Source organism: Pinus tabuliformis, chromosome 5_2, assembly GCF_031772625.1.
Source record: "Pinus tabuliformis cultivar Carrire ecotype Pingquan chromosome 5_2, CPIR1, whole genome shotgun sequence".
Taxonomy (NCBI): Eukaryota; Viridiplantae; Streptophyta; class Pinopsida; order Pinales; family Pinaceae; genus Pinus; species Pinus tabuliformis.
The window spans coordinates 881195977-881215461 of NC_142306.1; positions in this window are offsets into that span (position 1 = coordinate 881195977).

Here is a 19485-nt window from a genome sequence, read left to right on the forward strand (position 1 = left end):
AGTCATTTTGTGTGTGGATGTCATTAACTATTGATACATATGTGGTGGTCATTGCTTTAATTGAGTCCTTGAAGAGGTGTGCATATCAATCCAATTTTCATTTTTCTGATCCAAGGATGTAATCAAGTATAGTTGCCACTAATTATGCAAAACTCATTCTGGTGAAACTTCTAAAGTTGTGGAAGATTATTGAGGAATAAATCCTTTTCCCAGTGGCAGTGTGAGGAACATATATTGTCATTACATAACCTGACTCCTTGGAGCCTACCGGTTGGAATCTTCCTGCAAGAATTCTTGGTGCTACACTCAAGTCCATGAAAACTATCTTCATGGGGTTCCAGATTACTATTAGACTCCCCTACATGTCCAATGGCATCTAAAGATTGAATTTTGATTCCCTTCCAAAGCTATGAGAAAGGGAATCCATTTGCTCGCTTATGCATTTTGTTTACTAAACGATGACAATACTTGGCTTTTCTATTTTAATGTGGTCTCTAAGGAGCCTTTGTTTCCTACAACTATTCAAGCCCCTTATGCTCTATGAAAGGATATTAATTTAGGAAAGAGGTGATGGGGGAGTGAACATTTGTGTCTTTAGGATAAGCTGCAAAATACACAAAACACGAAGTCTTTTCTATTTTTAAAATCGAAACGATAACTTTTGTATTCCAAAGATTAGGAAAGCCTTCACTAACTACTAGGTTTTGAATCTGAAGAATAAGAATAACTCTTCCAATGTTTATAATGTGAAATTAATAACTTTAAGTCTTTGGATTTCCCTTCAAGGCACTTAATTTTAAACTCAATGTCTATTATAGTGAAAATATTTTTTATTATAAAAAAGATTTGGTTGTTAATTAAAACATTAAAGATTCATAAATACTTTTAAGGTACAAGCTATATTCACTCATAGTAATATCATAATTCTCTTTAGCCTTCTTTGCTAAAATGTTTCCCAGTAATCTTTTTTTACAAATTTATATAGGTCAATGAGATTTTTCTTAATATTGTTTATGTACTTATGCTTTTTTTCTTTTGATAACAATTTTTACTCTTTTATTTTAATAGTGATTATAGATTTATCTATGAAATCTCTCCTATTTAGGTTTTGCAATTTTTGTGATATCAAATTTTTTGTGTGTGTGAAAGACATATAAAAGATTATTTGTTTATGCAGGTTAGAAAAATCAATGTAAATTTATGATACAAACCTTAATATTGTTATTATTAAGGAGGAGGTTGGGATTTTGATTTTATAAAAATTTAGGTGGTTTAATTCTCTATTAAAAGCCTTTTCATTGAATTACTTATGTAAATCTATGTTTTAGTTATGAAAATATGATGTTTATCAAGTTTGTGATTAGAGATGGTGTTTATGAGTATGGGTTGCTTATTTGTGTTATTTGCATAAAGTTTCCTAAAATCATTATTGCATATGCTTGAGTGGGCTTAATAGTTAAGAGCATGTGTTTCCTCCTAAGCATGCATAGGTTCAAAACCAGAGCGGGTAGAGTATGTATGCCTTTGTAGACATGAAATTGTTTATCAATTATATGCACACTGTATAATTTGAAACCCATTTTTTTAGGAAAACTCTTCATTAAACCAAATAAATGCTCTCTGACCTTTCCCAAAAAAACTCTTTGATAAATTTGTTAAGAGAATCAATTAAACTAACAAATCAAATTGTTTTAAACATATTCATTTATTCAAGACAATCCTTTTATTTCTTCAATAAAAAAATGTACTTTAAATCTAATTATTGAATGAAAATGACATTCTTATATGCTTAAACATAAAACAACTACATGTACATATTATACTTGTAGAGTTAAAATTTATCTTAAAATGCATATTTTAGTCCTCAAAAATGTGTATTTTATTCATTGCCTTTTATAAAATAATCCTCCACTTTTCTCATTCCCCCCTTTTTTTACTTTTGTCATGCATTAGCAAATCTTTGATTCTTTTTACTAAATGGGCCCAGTATTTGGAGCGAGATTATATGCTTCGTATGTTGGTTTAAGTGCTTTTCTATGTGGTTTTTATGGTATTAGGGTTTTGTAATGGGGATTTTATGGGTCTTTCTAACTATGATATAAACTCTTGGGTGTGGCATAGAAAAATGCACCCCAAGGAAAGCCATGTAATAATGTTGTTTGGTTGGATGTACAAATCTTTGACAATAACAATAACACACTAACAGTGAGAGAATTGAGAGGATCGGCTGCAATGGTCGTGGAGTCATCAAGGAAGATAAACGCCATCAGAAGAAATGAGATGGTGACGTTGTAGAGATTGGATGCCAAAATATTTGAAGTGGAGAAGCCGATGGAATTTGACAGGTAAATTGCTGTGATTTTTTTTTGTCAAATACAGTTTAAAATTTTGAGAAAACCTCAAGATATTTCCTTGAAATTGTGAAAATAGGTTAGGAAATGTGAAAATGGTCAAATTTAACAAGTAGAACTATTTTGAAATTCCAACCTTGAACGTTACAATGGTTTGTAATTTCTCCTTCTCCTGTCGATCTGACCCAAACACCATATCCAACACAAGTGTCATCGTCAAGGCATGATCTTGTCGCCCATGGATTTTCCAATGGACTCCTTAAAGGGCTCGAACTTTGTTATCATCCTCCTGTGCTAGGATGGAGACTGCAATCAATTTTTCAGATCCTCCTAGATTTATGCGAGGGATGCCGCATCCATGAATTGGAACTGGATCTTCACAATATTATGGCAAATCTGGCATAGAAAGTATATAGCTCCTCACTCATCGCCACAAAAGACATTTCAGCCAGATCTGAAGGCAAAGCCCCGGATCTAGCAGCATATCACCCAACAGTAAAATTTCTTCTTATAGATCTACGAATCAGGAGATTGGATCTAGATAATCGCGATCCCACGAGGGAATATCGATGTCAGAATAGAGAAGCAAACCTAGATTTGGGGAGTCTGTTTCACATCTCGCCAATACAGAGTGTTCTTCCTTCACCGTGGGAGGCTTCGATGATCTAGCCTTCACATACTCAGAAGATGATCGACGGAAGAAAAACAAGAATACACTCACAATAGATCTAGATCTGATCCAAATTTTTATCAGAACATTGCAAGGGTAGACTCTCTGCAAGCGGATCTAGAAAGGAAGGTAGATTCAAGACTTAAAAGGCGAGTTACAAAAAGCATTGGGTATATCAACAAGTATGCAAAGCTTGATTTATGTTGGGAAAATATTGCAGGAGAACTTCACACTCTAGGATTATGGCATTGTCACAGATTTGACCATCATTCTCAATCTAAGATTGCAAGGTGAATGCTCCGAGACCAACTCAAAGGGAACAGGCGCTTTTAAAGACGCAGTCAAAGGAAAGGAGGAATCCCAAACCAAGCCAGCACCATATCCAGAACTACCCAGGCCCTATACCTTTGAGCAAAAATCACAAATACCTGCCTTGTCAGTCTCTTTGCTTGAGGTAAATGAGCTCTATGCAGATTTCCATATCAAAGCAGTCATATGTAGATTTAATGGTTTTTAGCCTAAATCAGAGGCTCTACATCAATGGATATTCTCTACATGGACATCAAATTGTGATATTCATTTATGCTCCAAAGGGTTTTTTATTGTCATATTTGAAACAGTAAAAGATAAGGATTATGCCCTTAATGAGGGACCATGGTTCTGGGGCAATGCATGATCCCTTGGTTCCCAGGTTTAGATGCCACCACTATGGTGGTATCCAAAATTATTGTATGGGTAAGGATACACAGTCTACCACTACATTTCTGACACCACAAAGTATTAGAAGGAATTGGGAATTCCCTTGAAAAATTTCTTAAGATTGATGCAGATAGAGTTTCAAGAGGCATCTTTACTTTTTCCAGAATCTACGTTGAAGTAGATCTGAGTCCAGGTTTACTTGATCGCATCATGCTAGTTCACAACAACATACAGTAGACTCAACCACTAGATTACGAAGATACGTCTTTCCATTGTCGTGGATGCCTACAAATAGGCCAACATCAAAGTGAATGCCAACAAGCTAAAAAAGGCCCCAAAAGAAACAAGAAACAATCCCAAAAACAAAAAGGTTGGCAATGCACTGATCCCATGGAACAAGTAGTAGATGAAGCAAAAATACCAGAAAAAGTTGCAGACAATATACACACAAATCATTTTGAACATCCCCCAGAAGGACGAGATCGAACACATCTCTGCATTAATCTCGAGGCCCACCAACCCATTGCAGCAGAATGAGCAGCACATGCCTAGAAATAAGTAAGTGGCAGCAAATGAATACATGGATCAGAAGGAGCTGATTCTGACAAAAAATTTCAAGCAAACACAAAAGAGAATCAAATGTCTATTGTAACATCCGCATCCAACACTGGTGGTTGGTGAAAAGTGGAAAAAAAGAAAGGTAGAAAAGAATAGATTAATCTTTTATAGATCTTGAGAATTCATGACCTGATTATTATGCATATGCTTTTTAGCATCTACAACATGTACTTTTGCTCATTATGAATAAAATTATGATTTTTCTTTGGCGAAAAAATGTTGGTTGGTTAAAGTAACATAATTGCCTTAAATCTTGTTTCTACTTAATTACTTTTTTTTTATGAAAACAATGAAAATATAACATTTTTCAAAATTTGATAAATTATTTATTTTATCCTAATCTAATTAGTTTATGTTTTTATTTTTAGCACAAATTTATTGAAAATGAAAATTTAAATTATATAATATGCACAAGTCAAATGACTTAATTTTTTCAAGAACTAAATCCATTTATGTAATAAAAAATGAAATTTAAATAACAAAAAATTACAATCTCACTAAAAATTAAATAAATTAATTTTCATGCGAAAAAAATGTAAAACAATTAGATTACCTATTTATCATATAATAAATTTAAGTATATCAAACTTAATTTTAATTAAACCAAATAAATAATTAATGATATAATCTTACAATCATATGAATTTTTGTATTAATATGAACATATAAGTTTTTGTATTAATGAAAACATATTATTTATAAAACTAAAGTTACAAGGCTTAAAAATGATTAGTAATTAATTTTTTCTTCCATTAACAATGTGAGTTTTATGCGACTTATTAAATTATCGTGTTGAATGTATAATTTAAAACGTTTTGCCAAGCTGTATGACTTTGACCCATCTTAAACATTTATAACTTCGACACATCTTGATTAGGTTGGGAGGAATATAAATCTAAAACATGCTTTTAAGTTTACTACTTAATGACGTCTTCATGGTGGGATTGTCCCATTGGATTTCATCCCATGGCCTCTAGATGATTTAACATATCCCATCCCATGGTCTCTAGATGATTTGTAAGATTTTTATTGGTATTTGAAGTAATCTTAAGAAGTCTCTTGTCTTTTGTGTTTTTTATTGGTATTTTCATTGGTAATTGAAGTAATCTTAAAAAGTTTCTTGTCTTTCGTGTTTTTTATCTTGTGCTTGTACATTAGGTACTTGGTAATATTTTAAATGGGGAAAGATTATATCCTTTGAGGAGGATAAGATATGGTGTTTTTATTTTAATTTTAAGTTCTAAATTATAAAAAGCTTCAAAAAATTGGCACCCTATTTTCATGCAAAGTCCATGTTAAGACATCCTTAGACCAGTGATGGTTGTAACTAATTGGAATTGTAATGTAACAACTTCATGGTATATTTGAATGACATGAAGAGTGTTAAGACTAAGTACATGTTAAGGTCAACTATTGTATGTTAATATTTTGTATGGAAGGAGAAGAAATCAAGGCTTGACGTCCCTATGGTTAATGTCAGAGACATAAGGAGATTGTATGACTTATTTTATGGAATGTAACCTAAATTAATGTAATGTGATTTTCCCTCTCATATATTGAATATCTCTTATGTGTGAATTATTTATTGTTAAGTTACAAAATATTAGTTTTTTTAATAATTTACTTATGTTTCTATAATGTTTGTTATTTCCTTGAGCGAGACCTTACTCTTCAATAAGGTATTGAAAGTGTTTCCACTAATGGATTATTGTTGGCTTATGTGCCAAACCTAGGCTTTATTAATAATAATGTCAATAATTGGCTATATTGTTGAAATAGAACATAGTTTTTCAAGGGAAAATAAGGTATTTTGTGGAAGCCCTAGTGATGGGAAATAAAAGATTGGATTTCCAAAAAGGAGATTGAATTTGCATGAAGAAAAACACAAAACCTATAATGAATCCTAAATGGTGGAACGACAGGTGTGTGTGTGTGTGTGTAAACATGAAATTTTCTTCATTGAATTTCCTACCTTATCACATGAGTGACAAAAAGACAAGTGGTAATAACACAATAGGTCACTCTTACAAACTATAAGGACATATAATTTATTATCAAGAAATACTTGAAAGGCTCGATATATTAGATAACTAGTCGGTGTATGCAATAGATTATTAGTTTCAATAAGTTAAAGAGGGAAACATTGTAGAGTTTGTTATTAATTATAGTTGACCTCTTTTAGCATGAATGAGAGACATTTTAAGATGAGGCCAAGTGGAATATTTCTCAAAGTAATCCTATTACGGAATAAGATTTTGTTTTTGTACAAAGGGTTGATATAGATGATATCAAGCACAATGGAAGCATAAGCCCTTGGAAAGGGTGGTTTGATGAAAAAGGAAGGGGAGATGAAATAGAGCATAAAAAAAGGATCTAAAGAAGTGAAAAAAAGCTATGATAGGGAGATATGAATGCAATAATGTATTATGCAAAACAATTTGGAAGCTACAGATGGATACTTTGAAGAAAAGGATAGAGGACATACTAGGAAATAGTATGGAGAGAGAGAGGGATAAAGAGAGAGAGAGGGAGAGATGGTATGCCTGAGTATGCAAAGGAAAGAGAGGAACTAGAGGTACGTGTAAAGATAATAGAGGCATTAGAAGATATAACATGATAATTTATGATAGAATTGAAGTAGAAGATATCAATCCCTAATGGAAGGTTAATGATGAGAATGGTTTTGAGGAACATGTCAATGATTCTTTACAAAACAAGTATTCCTTTAGTGAAGTGAAGGACGATTCCACTGAAAGTGATGATACTTTAGTAACTGTAGAACTATTGGAGAAAATGAAGGTTGAAGAATTCTCTAGATACATTGAAGAAGAAATTAGAGACAATGAAATTGAACAAACCCCTTTAGAACCACCCCCTACATGTAATCTAGAAATAGAGATAATAGTTTTATAGGTTTAGAATTTAGAAATATAAATGAGAAAATAATAGGAATAATAACAAAAAATACAGGTGGAGTAATAACAAGAAATTTAAATATTAATGGAAATAACAACAATTGATACAATTATTAGGCCCACCATGTTCCATGGAACTAGGAGGGATGTTCTCGAGCAATGCTATTTTGTGTGTTAAACAATTTAGATTTTGAATAATATCACATATGAATCACAAAGGATTATGCACTTAGAAACTTATTTTAAAGATAGAGATATACAATGGTACATGAAGGACAAAACCTATCTAGCAATAGGACGAATCAAATGTCTAAATGAAATAACGGATGAATTGATGAAGGAATTATAATATCCCAAGTTTAAAACATAATGCATTGTAGAGTTGAAGGAAATAAACCAAAATGTAGGAGAAAATAATTTAGGACTATGATCAAATATTTAAGGAATTGGTGGAAAAATTAGCATTCCAAAGCCAAGATGTCTAACATAGAGAGTGGTTCATTGTAGGACTACTCCCCCATATTAGAATTCCCCTTACTCAGCATAAGATATCCACATATATTGAATCGTTACATATAGTTATACTCCTCGAATCCACAGGGGGATGTGTTCAATCAACCTTACGGTTAGTGTAAGTTCAAAATCAATTGGATGCCTTAACTAGTCAATTACAAGATATGGCCAGTGTAAGGCTACCAGAGAGAATGTGTTACACACTTTGTGTAGAATAGAATGTCACCATAGAAATGAATATCTCATTTTGACTAATTAAATTGCAATTGGTGCATCAAATCCTTTCCCAATAAGAAAAAAACAAAACTTGTGTGAAATATGTAAGTTGTGGGACACAAGCCAGCTTAATGGCCCATGTTATAGAAGTACTGTATTAACACGAACACACCATTTTACGATTTTTTCAAATCTATGTGGCACGATGTAAATAATCTTAAGGAACTACAAGAAGGAGCATATCATCGATACACATTGGGTTCATGGGTAAAATGATAGCATGACCAAGGAAATAGGAGGATACTAAGCACAAGGTTGAAGATGATATGGTGAACTACCTACTTTCTTTAATTATGGAAAAGTAGAGAAAATTGCACATTATTGTACTAAACCCCGCATAGTGTGTGGACATTGCCATGGTATTGGACACAATATTGAATAATGTTCTAAATTGATAGAGAATTGGGAAGAAAAATGAAGGAGGGTCAACATGGTCAGTGTAGAGCCACAAAGGGACGAAGATAATTAAGTAGTTGCAATCACTGTATTGACAAGAGGAAGATTAAGGAGTACTAACCTAGATGCAGACAAAATATTAGAAAGTAAGATAATTTATAATAGTTTATCCATCACCATCAAAATTTGATCTACCCAAATCAAAGCAATTGCTACACAATGTAATGGAGATCTTGTAGAATTCACCAATGTTAGTGAGGGACGCACATTGAACCACAAGAATAAATATATTGAACTAGAAAAGAAAGTAAATTATTTTCTCAAATGTGGCATTAAATTACTTAATGGTTGGAAAGTATCTAGGAAGTTGACAAAGATTATGATAAGGTGGAAAGTTATGTTAGAGGATGACTCTCCTAATTTGGCTCCTTTTCTTACCCAACATTATATATATTAAGAACAAGAGAAAGACATGTAGGGAATCTAAGAAGAAAATAGAGTTAGGTGGTTATGAGATGGATTATGTTATAATGGATCTACAATCTAACATGAACTACTCTTTCACAAAAGTATTGGGAGTTGATGGGGAGACCAAAGCTATTTTGGTCACCTATTCATCTAAGATTAGCAAATTTGTATAGGATTTATCCCATCAAGGAGTAGAAGATGTAGAGGTTGACATTGATGGTGCAAAGACACTAGTTGCTTTTGAAGTGAATGAAATAATGGATGGAAAGTATCCTTACCCAAATATTTTAGGAATATATTAGACATTTGATCACAATGAAATTCTGGATTTAAAGAAGAAGAAGATGTCTTTGAAATAGATGCACTAAGCCCCATATGCGGGTGCTCTGCATAGCCATTAATGCGATGAGATGGAGGACGGCGAGGTGTGAAGGGCATATGTCCAGCATGCGCGCCGGACGGAACACCGGATGGGAAGAAGGGACATTAAGCGAGGCAATCATTAAAGCAGACAGAATGAAGGGTCTAGCCATTAATCAGAAGTTTGGCTCTACACGCACTGAGGATTACCCGCCTGCAACCACCCTGATAGCCACAGTAATGGCGGGTGAAGATCGAGGGAGAAACGCCTGTTTATTTAAGAATTCGGGCAACAGCGAAATGCTACTATGCTTCATGTTATTCGGATACATTCTGGGTTTTGGTTATGCAAAGGTCTTGGGTTGGTCTGGCTCTGTTTGCTGTTTCCGGTTTAAGGTTGGGGAGAAGAACTCTTTCGTAGCTGAAGGAGGATTCCGCGGTAGAGGACAGCTCGCTGATGGTAGCGGAATCCCCACTGTTGAGCCTAATCTTCCTTCGGTTGCAGGTAATTCTCTCAAAGTCACTTGTGGATATCCGCCTGCGGTTGATTATTTTCATCTTGCTGTTTGCAATCTCTGGATAGCTATGACGAGACCATGCCAGTGCTTGTTAAGCCGTAGGGGCTCCAGCCGGGCCAACCCCTCTCGACATTCTGTTGGGCCGGGTTCCAAGGAGCAGGTTCCAGACCCTCTGAGATCTGAAAACATCATGAGACCGGGTCAATTTATCAATCCAAGTTCTCCAGGTTCTACCGGCTCGCCGTCCTTTGGCTCTGCCACTTTCACTTTCAACTGTGCTCTCAGTCGACCGCGAATTACTGCTCATGTCTCTGTGCTTTTTCTGGAAGATACCCAAGATGAAGGCGAGCCTGATATCACTCTGCCTCACTCCCCTGAACCTCCTCCTGCAATGCACTACGGTACTTCACAGCCTGCCAGCACTGTCAAGACTATATCAACTGATCTAGCTCAGATGGAAGGGACGGAAATTGATGAAGGTGGCTGCAGGATTGCTGAAGAGCCCCCAGATGTTTAATCCCATGTCACAAACCCTCTTCAGGTTTTTGGTCATCTGGACAAGATTCAGTTTTGGTTCTGTTTGTCTGCTAATATGTGTTTGTTCTTGTGTCGGATTTATTGTTATGTCTCATGTTCCAGTGATAAACGCATGTATCAGTGGTATGTTCATGTGTCGATATTTTAGTCAAGTCCCAAATGTCTCTTCCCGATTCCCCTGAGCGGGATATCTTATCTCAACTCACAGTTTTGGACTAGACATGGTCACTCGGCCTATCTCTCGGGCATAATGATTATCAGGACCCAAATGATGTAACAGTATTCTCTTTTTGTAAATAATAGATTAATCTTACTTAGCAAAAAAAAAAAAAATAGATGCACTAAGGGTTATTTCACCTTTGGAGCCCATTGAAGGTGAAAGATTCATGTACTTAGACAATGATGAAGTTCAAACTTTAGTTTTGGGAATATATGCAATATTATATCCATAAGAAAAGACTACATAAATTCAATTGCAAATGGAGAGTTGAGTTGGAGGATAATATATTCTTTTGATACAAATTATGAATATGTAATGAATAGATGGTAGGAAAGAGGATATGATATGTCCATTAGAAGATGCACATTAGTTCAGAAATATGAGTTCTATATTAGAGATGTGGTGCATGGCCCCTCTAGATTTCATGGTACTTGAGGAGTTCATACTAGAAGAAGAAAAATACAATCTTTAGACTTGGTTATGAAAGGTACCTTTGCACACTAATGGGATACACATATAGCTAATCTAGAAATTTGGGCACATGTGGAAAATAAAATGTCATTGGGATTTTCAGCAATCTATGAAAATAGAGTTAATGAGTAGATACAAGGACATGGATGATGGATGTGAACATGTATGGTTTTGTCAGAAGAGCAATATTGAAAATACAATTTTCAAGGAGAAATAAACCCATTATTTTATCATACATTCAATATTGTAATAAGGAGTTGGTAAATAGAGGAGGAGATTCAAAGAGAAACCAAGGACTCAAAAGGATTGAATAAATATTTCTACATGATGTTTAAATTACAACAAAAAGCCATGTCTTATCTAATGTATTGAAAGAAATAAATAATTTTATATTCCACAATAAAAAGAAGTCTCATAGATCATCATAAAAAGTAGTGCGCAAATAGCATAAGAAATTGGAAAAAATGAAAAAACTAGTGCATTGTAGAAATTTGGATGAAGAGAAACCTACTAACAAAAATAAATTGAGAAATTTGAAATTTAACAAAACTATGAGCGAAAGAGAAATCAAGTGAAAAAAAAAACAACATCAAATCTTATTTTATAGAACCTCTTAAAATAAAGAAATAAAATAAGGGCAATTATAATGATAGTCTAATTTATTAAAAAAATATAGTAAGTTTATTAAAAAAAATATAGTAAGTTTATTGATGAAAATAAAAATGAAAATGAAAATGAAAATATAAATTAAACATGGAAAACAAAAATAACTTTATCAATTCCATCCATAGTTTAAAAACAATATGAAATGGAAATTGAATAATATAATGAGCGTTAAAATATTTTTAATTATGAAAAACTCTAAATATATCAGTACTATGGTCATCCCAAACATATATCGTTTATCAATGAGATGTGAGAGAATAATAGAGGAAAGAATATTCATTAATATATATGGTTTTTTAAGTTACCATCTTATTAGAATTAAAATTATAAATATTAAATTTATTTTTTAATTTTAATTTAGGGAAGCAACTTCACTTGACTTATTCATTAATATAGGTTTTCAAGTTCATATTAAAATTATAACTTTCCTGAATCTCAAATTTTAGATATGGAACATTTATTTTAAATTACGTACATTTTTACTTTAAACCAAAATTTGAGACTTTATTCCAAAGAATATCATTAAACACTTTATTCCGATAAACGGGAGGTTTCTTGTTCTTCCGAGTGTTTCAGTGTTTCATTCAATTCTCTATTTTAAATTTAATAAAACATAATTTATTGCCTTTTGAAAATAATGGTTATATAAAGGTTTTTTATTATATCTAAATTCTTCTTAATAATAGTAATAATAATATCTATTTTTAAGGTCATAATCAAGTCAGATACTAAATTGGTGTATGAGATCCTCATTTGTGGGACAAGATACCCATCTCCGTGCAACGATTTGACTACTAAGTCTACAAAAGCATACATACTCTACCCCCCTTTGGTTTTGAACCTCTAACCTCTTAGGAGGAAACACATGCCCTTAACCATTAGGCCCACTCAAGCTATGTGGGTAAATCTGATTCCAAATATTTTTCATATTAGGTTTGAATTTTTTTGGTTGGTGGTTCGAACGATTTATTAGTAAAGTCTATATAGATGTAAATATTTTATCTTTTAGATTTGAATTCATTATTTTTTAATAGGAAATATATGTTTTTAATCACTAAGCTCACTCAAGGTGTATTAGTCAACACTATAAAAAATTGGTTAGTTATGACTAACACAACTGCATTAGTAAATATGATTGATATACTCCAAAAGCATATAAATATGATTATTATAATTATAATTATTAATGAAGATTAATTCTATTATTAATTAATATTATAGGTGAATTAATTATTAATAATGAATGAATTAAATAACAAATTTATTATTATTATATTAATATAAATATGGTTAGTCAAATATTAATTAATATAAATATGGTTAAAAGCAATATTATATATCTTGGGTTTATAATATTAATCCTTTAGGTTTAATATTGTTCCTTTGAGTTTATAATACCTTGTGTTTTTAGTATAAATCCCTTGGGTTTAATAAAAAAATATTAACAAAAGAATATTATTAATATTAATTAACAATTTTTATTTTTTTTAATAGAGTCGATTACTATTTTTCTATTCCAAAAAAAGAAAAGAAAAAGGAGGCATGCTCCCATTATATCAAGGAAAAATGGAGAACGGCATCCTGGAAGAAAAACAGAGGACAAACAATCCCTATCTTCCATGCCCTTCTCCCTTTCATTCTGAGAATACCAATTGCATTATCCTTATAAATACATACGAAATGATTCAACAAAAATTTACATTTACATAACATAGAAAACTACTAGAGGAAGAACTTTGCAGAAAGAAGTGGAATGGAGAATTAGCATCTATTTTTTGTTGACTGAAGGCTCCTACTGAGAATGAGGCCGATTCTTGTTGCTTTGGTAGTTAGAATTTTCTCCCATCTAATTGATTAGTAAGCTCTTCAGGTAGTTGATAGTGTCATCCATGTGCTTACACTTATGTTTTAGTGCTGCAATTTCTTTCCTCTAATCGTCTAACTGTCTCTTAAGGAAATAATTCTCATACTTGGCATAAAATTTTAGATCCTTGATTTTTTCTCTTATCTGATCGATCATGTACTTGTTTTCTCTACATATTGCGCAGCTCTCACACTTTGGAACATTTTCCAGAGGATTCCAATCCATATTTTCTAAGGGATGAAGGTGACCTCTCGAGAAGGGAAATGCAGGGGCAAGAAACAGTAGGGAGGAGGAACAAATCCTTCCGCAAGTAAGGCCTACAGAGACCATCAGCTGCCAATGAGAGGGATACAAAATTGTGATGACTAAAATGACTCTCTTTAGAAACAATGGATTAAGCCAAGTATCAATTCTAGTATTAAGCCACAAGAGTTGTGCGAGGGAGAGGAACCCAGCAAAGGCGGAGTGGATGAGCTCATTCACCAAAGGATCACAGTGACAATTGTAGAAAGATTGAGAACAACTACTGAGAAAAGGAGGATAATAAAGGAGGATGAAGATAACTATCCCAGGGGATAGGAAGACGACAAAGAAGAAAAGAAGAGATGAGTTGAGATCGATCGAAGGGAGGGGATGGATATATATCTACGCGGAGGGCCACTGCAAGATACAAATCTTGAGCATTTCAAGGGAAGCATGAATGGCTACTACTCTCATGGTAGATGAAATCTGACAATGTTTTCTATTCATGGATATTTTCCTGATTTTCCTGTGATTATGAGTTCTTGCTTTTTGAGCTGAAACAACTGTTCCCCACCTTGATTTCCTTGATTTGAGTGCAATTCTCTACATATGGTGACTTTATGGAATTGGTTTTTGGGAAATCTCATTGTCTATTCTGGATTCTCCCATAAGACGTGAAACTGCAAGATTAGCCTACTTATCAGTAGTAAAATTATTTTCTCTTAGGATGTGCTTGAAGATGACTTCTCCAAGATACTACAAATTGTTTTCCACCCTTTTTGTTATTTGGCTCAGAGCCTTATTCTTGAGGCTTCTTCTCTCCACCATCGAATGAATAATTATTGCAAAGTCCCCCATTATGACTGATTTCTTCATTCCTCTCTACCTTAAGATTTATGTTCCCAAGAGGAGGTCGCATGCTTATGCTCTGTTGTTGGATAATTCTCCTAATCCCCATTCATAAGTGATGGGATTTATTCCTCCTGGATCGAAAATGAATCCTCCTACTCCAGCCTTGCCTGGGTTAGACTTAGAAGCCACATCAAACAATAAGCAGGGTCTTTTTAAATTTTCTGACCATGTTTTAAATTTCTCTTTTTTCACTCTGATTTCCGAGTTCTGAATACTTATAAGAGATTTGTTGATGTTTATTTTTTGTTTCTTGTTCATCGCAAATTTGATCCAAGTTATTTCCTCAAGCTACATGTGTTTGGCATCTATTTCTTTATCTCCTTTGGAATTAATAAATTCTGTTGTCATGCTTCAGGTTTTAGCCAAAACTGTCCTCATACTTGGAGAGTGATATTTGAATATCCTCTGATTTCTTGCTAACTAGATTTGCCAACACAAAAAAGAGGGAAAACTCATCCAATACCTTTTAATTGTTTCTTTATTTTTAAAAGTATATGGGTAATTTTTTTTCCAAGTTGATAGCAGCTCATGCAGAGGCAACGATTGTTGAGAACAAACCTCCAGGGGTATTACTTGTAGTAGCCAGTAGTCTCGAGCAAAAGGACATCCCACAAAGAGATGTTGGATGCTTTCTTCACTCATCTGGCACATTGCATAGTGAGAAGGGCCTTCATAACCTTTCTTTTTAAGGTTATTAGTTTTAAGAATTTTTCCTTTGAGGAGAGACCACATGAAAACTTTGATTTTTGGTAGGCTTTCTATTTTCCATGCCTCCCTCCAGTGTTCCCAATCATCATTTTCAAGATGATGTAAAGTCGAATATTCAGATTTAACTGAATAGTCCCCTCCATCAGGATCCCAACGGAGAGAATCTTTTGTGTTCTTTCTCAATGGTGTTGCACCCTTAAGATGTGAAATTAAATTCCTCCATTGAAGGACCAGGCATTGGGGAAGGATGTGGATCCTCCAATCTTCCCATTCTCCACCTCTCTAGATAGAGATGTCTTCCAGAGTACTGATTCCTTTTGTTTTCATCCACCTTCTGACCTCATGCAGATTTTCCTGAAGGGCTATAGGCTAATTTCCCATTATTATTTCCTTCCATATATTGGTAAGTTTACAATTCCCAATGATTTTGGAGGAATTTTATTTGATGAGGGAAAGGGTATTTTTATCAAACTCTAGACCTGGGAGCAGGGCATTATTGAGGAACCTTTATCTAGTAAATTTTTTCTATTATGGTTCATGTATTTTACTTCTAGGATTTGCTTCCACCAACTACTCTCTCCAGTTATAAGTCTCCATGTTATTTTCTCATGCAGTGCCAAATTCATTATACCAGGAAGTCTTATAGCCATACCTCCTTTCTCATAAGGTTGTGTTACTTGATCCCATTTCACCAGGTTGAGCTTCATTTTTTCTACTTTACCTCCTTGCCATAGGAACCCCTTGATTAATAGCTTGATTTGTTTATGCATACTTGCAAGAGCTAATATTGTTTCATATTGGTATATTGCCTGGCTAAAAGCGAATGTTGGGATTATGAAGTGAAGTTGGGATAATGAATGATCCACTTCATTGAAGTTGGGAGGCTGATTGAAGATACAATATCTAGCTGTTTCGAGTAGCCTTAGCCTCATTCACTATAGTTGGAGAATGAACGAGGTTGGGAGGCAATATCCGTAGACAACTCAACTCTATTTTGGCATTACTAGGGAGGGCCTAACTTATTTCTTGTTGGCAGTTCCTTATTGGAAGTTCGGGGTAATTCCATCCATTGGATTTTCTCTTAGCTAACCTAACATTCTTTCTACTCGGTTACCCACGAAGAATAGTGGGGGCTTTACTCCCCTGGCAGATTCAAGTTGGCTGGCCACACCGTTGGCTTTCCTACAATCTAATTTGATCCCTTCTTCACTAATAGCCAACAGATCTCCGGGCCACGCTCCTCGAGAGCTTAGAAATTACCTTTTCTAGGGACCCCTGCGATTGGGGGGGGAAGGGAGTGGAGGCAGGCCCTTTCCACTTGTGGTTTTGTTCTGGGTTGACTTACTCGATATTATGGAAGATCCAGACTGTTTCTTTCTTTATTTGTTCGATCAAGAGATAAGGGCAGGCTCAGCTATCCCTATCAACATCAAATCAGTGGTCCTCAAGAGACGAAAGCTGGTTTGCTTTCTCTGTTTTAGTTCGAATCTAGGTGTCTCTGTTCTTGTGTGTGGGGGTTTTCACGCTCACTTGTTCTTATAAAATGAAGGGAGCAAAAATAGGGGTATATACGTAATAAGGCATCTCCCCCACCCCAGAGGCATGCTTGTAAGTAAGGTGTTCTGCCCTGGTACAGGTAGGCAAAATTCATATAGTGTTTAGCCTGGTATGCCTGGCTGGTAGTATCTGACCATAAGCACCTAAATAACGAGTATAACTCAATGAGTCTTCAATAGGTCTATCTTTCCACATGTCTTCTGATATAGGTGCTCCCATGGACGAATGACTACCCACATCCTCACTGGCCGAGATAAAGGAGATGTCCCTATTGAGCCACATACCCTCTATACGCTTCTTTGCCCCTTGAGGTTGGAACCTACCCAAGAAGCTATAATGATTATACCCGTGAAATAGGATAGAAGAATATACCTTTGATCCTAAATGAGAGATAAACATAACATAGGGTAAGTTATAGATGTAATTATTCTTCTCCCCATACTTCCTTTAGTCCAACTACTAGCCAGTAAGTAAGTCCCATGGGAGACCTTAATTGACTTCTTAGTCCATGCATTAAGAAGTTCTAAGGAGACAATGCATTACATACATGAAATTCACAAGAGGGAGGATCATAATGGGTGATTAAGACAAAATATGGATAATCTCATATATAATGCAAGTTACCACACCTAAAGGGAACCTTATTAAATGGATCCACTTATTGCCTATGGTTGGTGCAGCTAGTCAGTGCTTGTCAATGCTGCCTTGATTAAGACCACCCTTCCTGCCATGTTGAACCAGTTCATTCCCTAGTTCGACGCCTTTTTTTTCATTTTCTCTATGTACTTAGTCCATATCTCGGTCTTCATATTTTCTTTGGAGATAGGGAGGCCAAGATAATGAAAATGGCTCCATTTTTCTTGAAAAGGAATTTCCATAATTTGTGAATTTTTTTGGAGAGAACATAGAGGAGTGTTCCAACCAAAAATTTTGCATTTTTTATTATTTAGAAGTCCACCAGAGGCTTCCATAAAACTGTTCAGCACATTTTTTATTCTTCTTGCTATAATGAAAGAGGCCCTTCCCATGACTAAAGTATCGTCTGTGAATAGAGAGTGGTTTATTCTTTTTACTTCCGGAGAGATTGAAGGACCTGTGATGGCCCGATCTTGTCTACTTTTCTCTAGATTTCAGCTTAGAGAGTCCGCCATAATGATATATAGAAAAGGGGAGAGAGGGCAACCTTGTCGAAGCCCCCTTGAACTTTGAAAAAAATCGCTTGGTCTTCCATTGACCAAGGGAGCAATCTAAGGTCCCACAATACAAGCTTTTATTATATCTATAGCCTTTTTTGAGAATCCAAATTTTTGTAGAACATCTGAAAGGAAGCCCAAATTGACCCTGTCAAAGGCATTTTCCATGTCAAGCTTGACAATCATTCCTCTTTTCCTTTTTCAGAAGGCTAGAGTGAAATAATTCCTGTACAATTAGAATATTTTCAAGGATTTGTCTCCTTGGGACAAATCTCCCTTGGTTTTCTGAGATTATTTCTGGGAGCACTACTTTTATTCTATTTTCCAGAATATTTGTAATGATTTTGTAGGAGGAGTTGCACAGAGAAATAGGCATGTACCTACTAAATGTATTTGCATTTGACTCTTTTGGAGCTAGGGCAAGAAAGGAAGAATTTGTAAAACCTCCTACCTTGCATTTCCCAAAAACGTTTCTAATCATTCTTATCAAATGTTTCTTGATGATGTTCCTATTATTTTTATTGAAGGATATAGGAAACCCGTTCGGCCTGGGGCCTTATCCAGGTGTAAATCCTAAACAACAACAACAACAACTTCCTTTTCTTCAGCTTCTTTGGTGAATTCGTTGTTTTCTCCATCACTGTTTTTTTTGGGATATGTTGTAGAAATTCTTCATACTCATTATTTTCTGCTGAGGATGATAACATATTTTTATAATATCTAAATGCCTCCTTCTTTATTTCTTCTTTCCCTCTCACTTATTTACCTTCATTATCCTTAATGTTGTCTATTTGATTTTGGATTCTCCTAATCCTAGCAGTATTATGGAAGAAAGTTGTATTCTTGTCTCCTACTTTAAGCCATAGACTTCGAGATTTTAGTCACCACTCCCCTTCCTCCATTCTATTTTTCTTGCATTAATCTCTCCTACGTTTCCTCTTGCTACTCTTTTTCCACCTGAATTCTCTGAATTTTTTTTGTTATTTCTAGCTTCCTTTTTTGTGTTTCTAATTGTTTGTTCCTTGCCCAATGTTTCAGCTCTTTTCTCAGGGCTTTAAGTTTAGATTCCCAGACATAGCTTGGGGAGCCGATAATTTGACTTGCCCATACCTCTACAATAATATTTTTGACTTCTTCATTATCATTCCATGTGGAACTGAATTTGAAAGGGACTAGACCAAGGTTCCCCAACATCCCTATGCAGAAATTATGACTGTAGATTAACATGATAATGCAATATAACTAAAGAAAAATACTTTAATCTACTTCTAAAATCCAACTTGCGAAAGCTTAATAGATTTGAGCAAGATCAAGCAGAACACATATAACC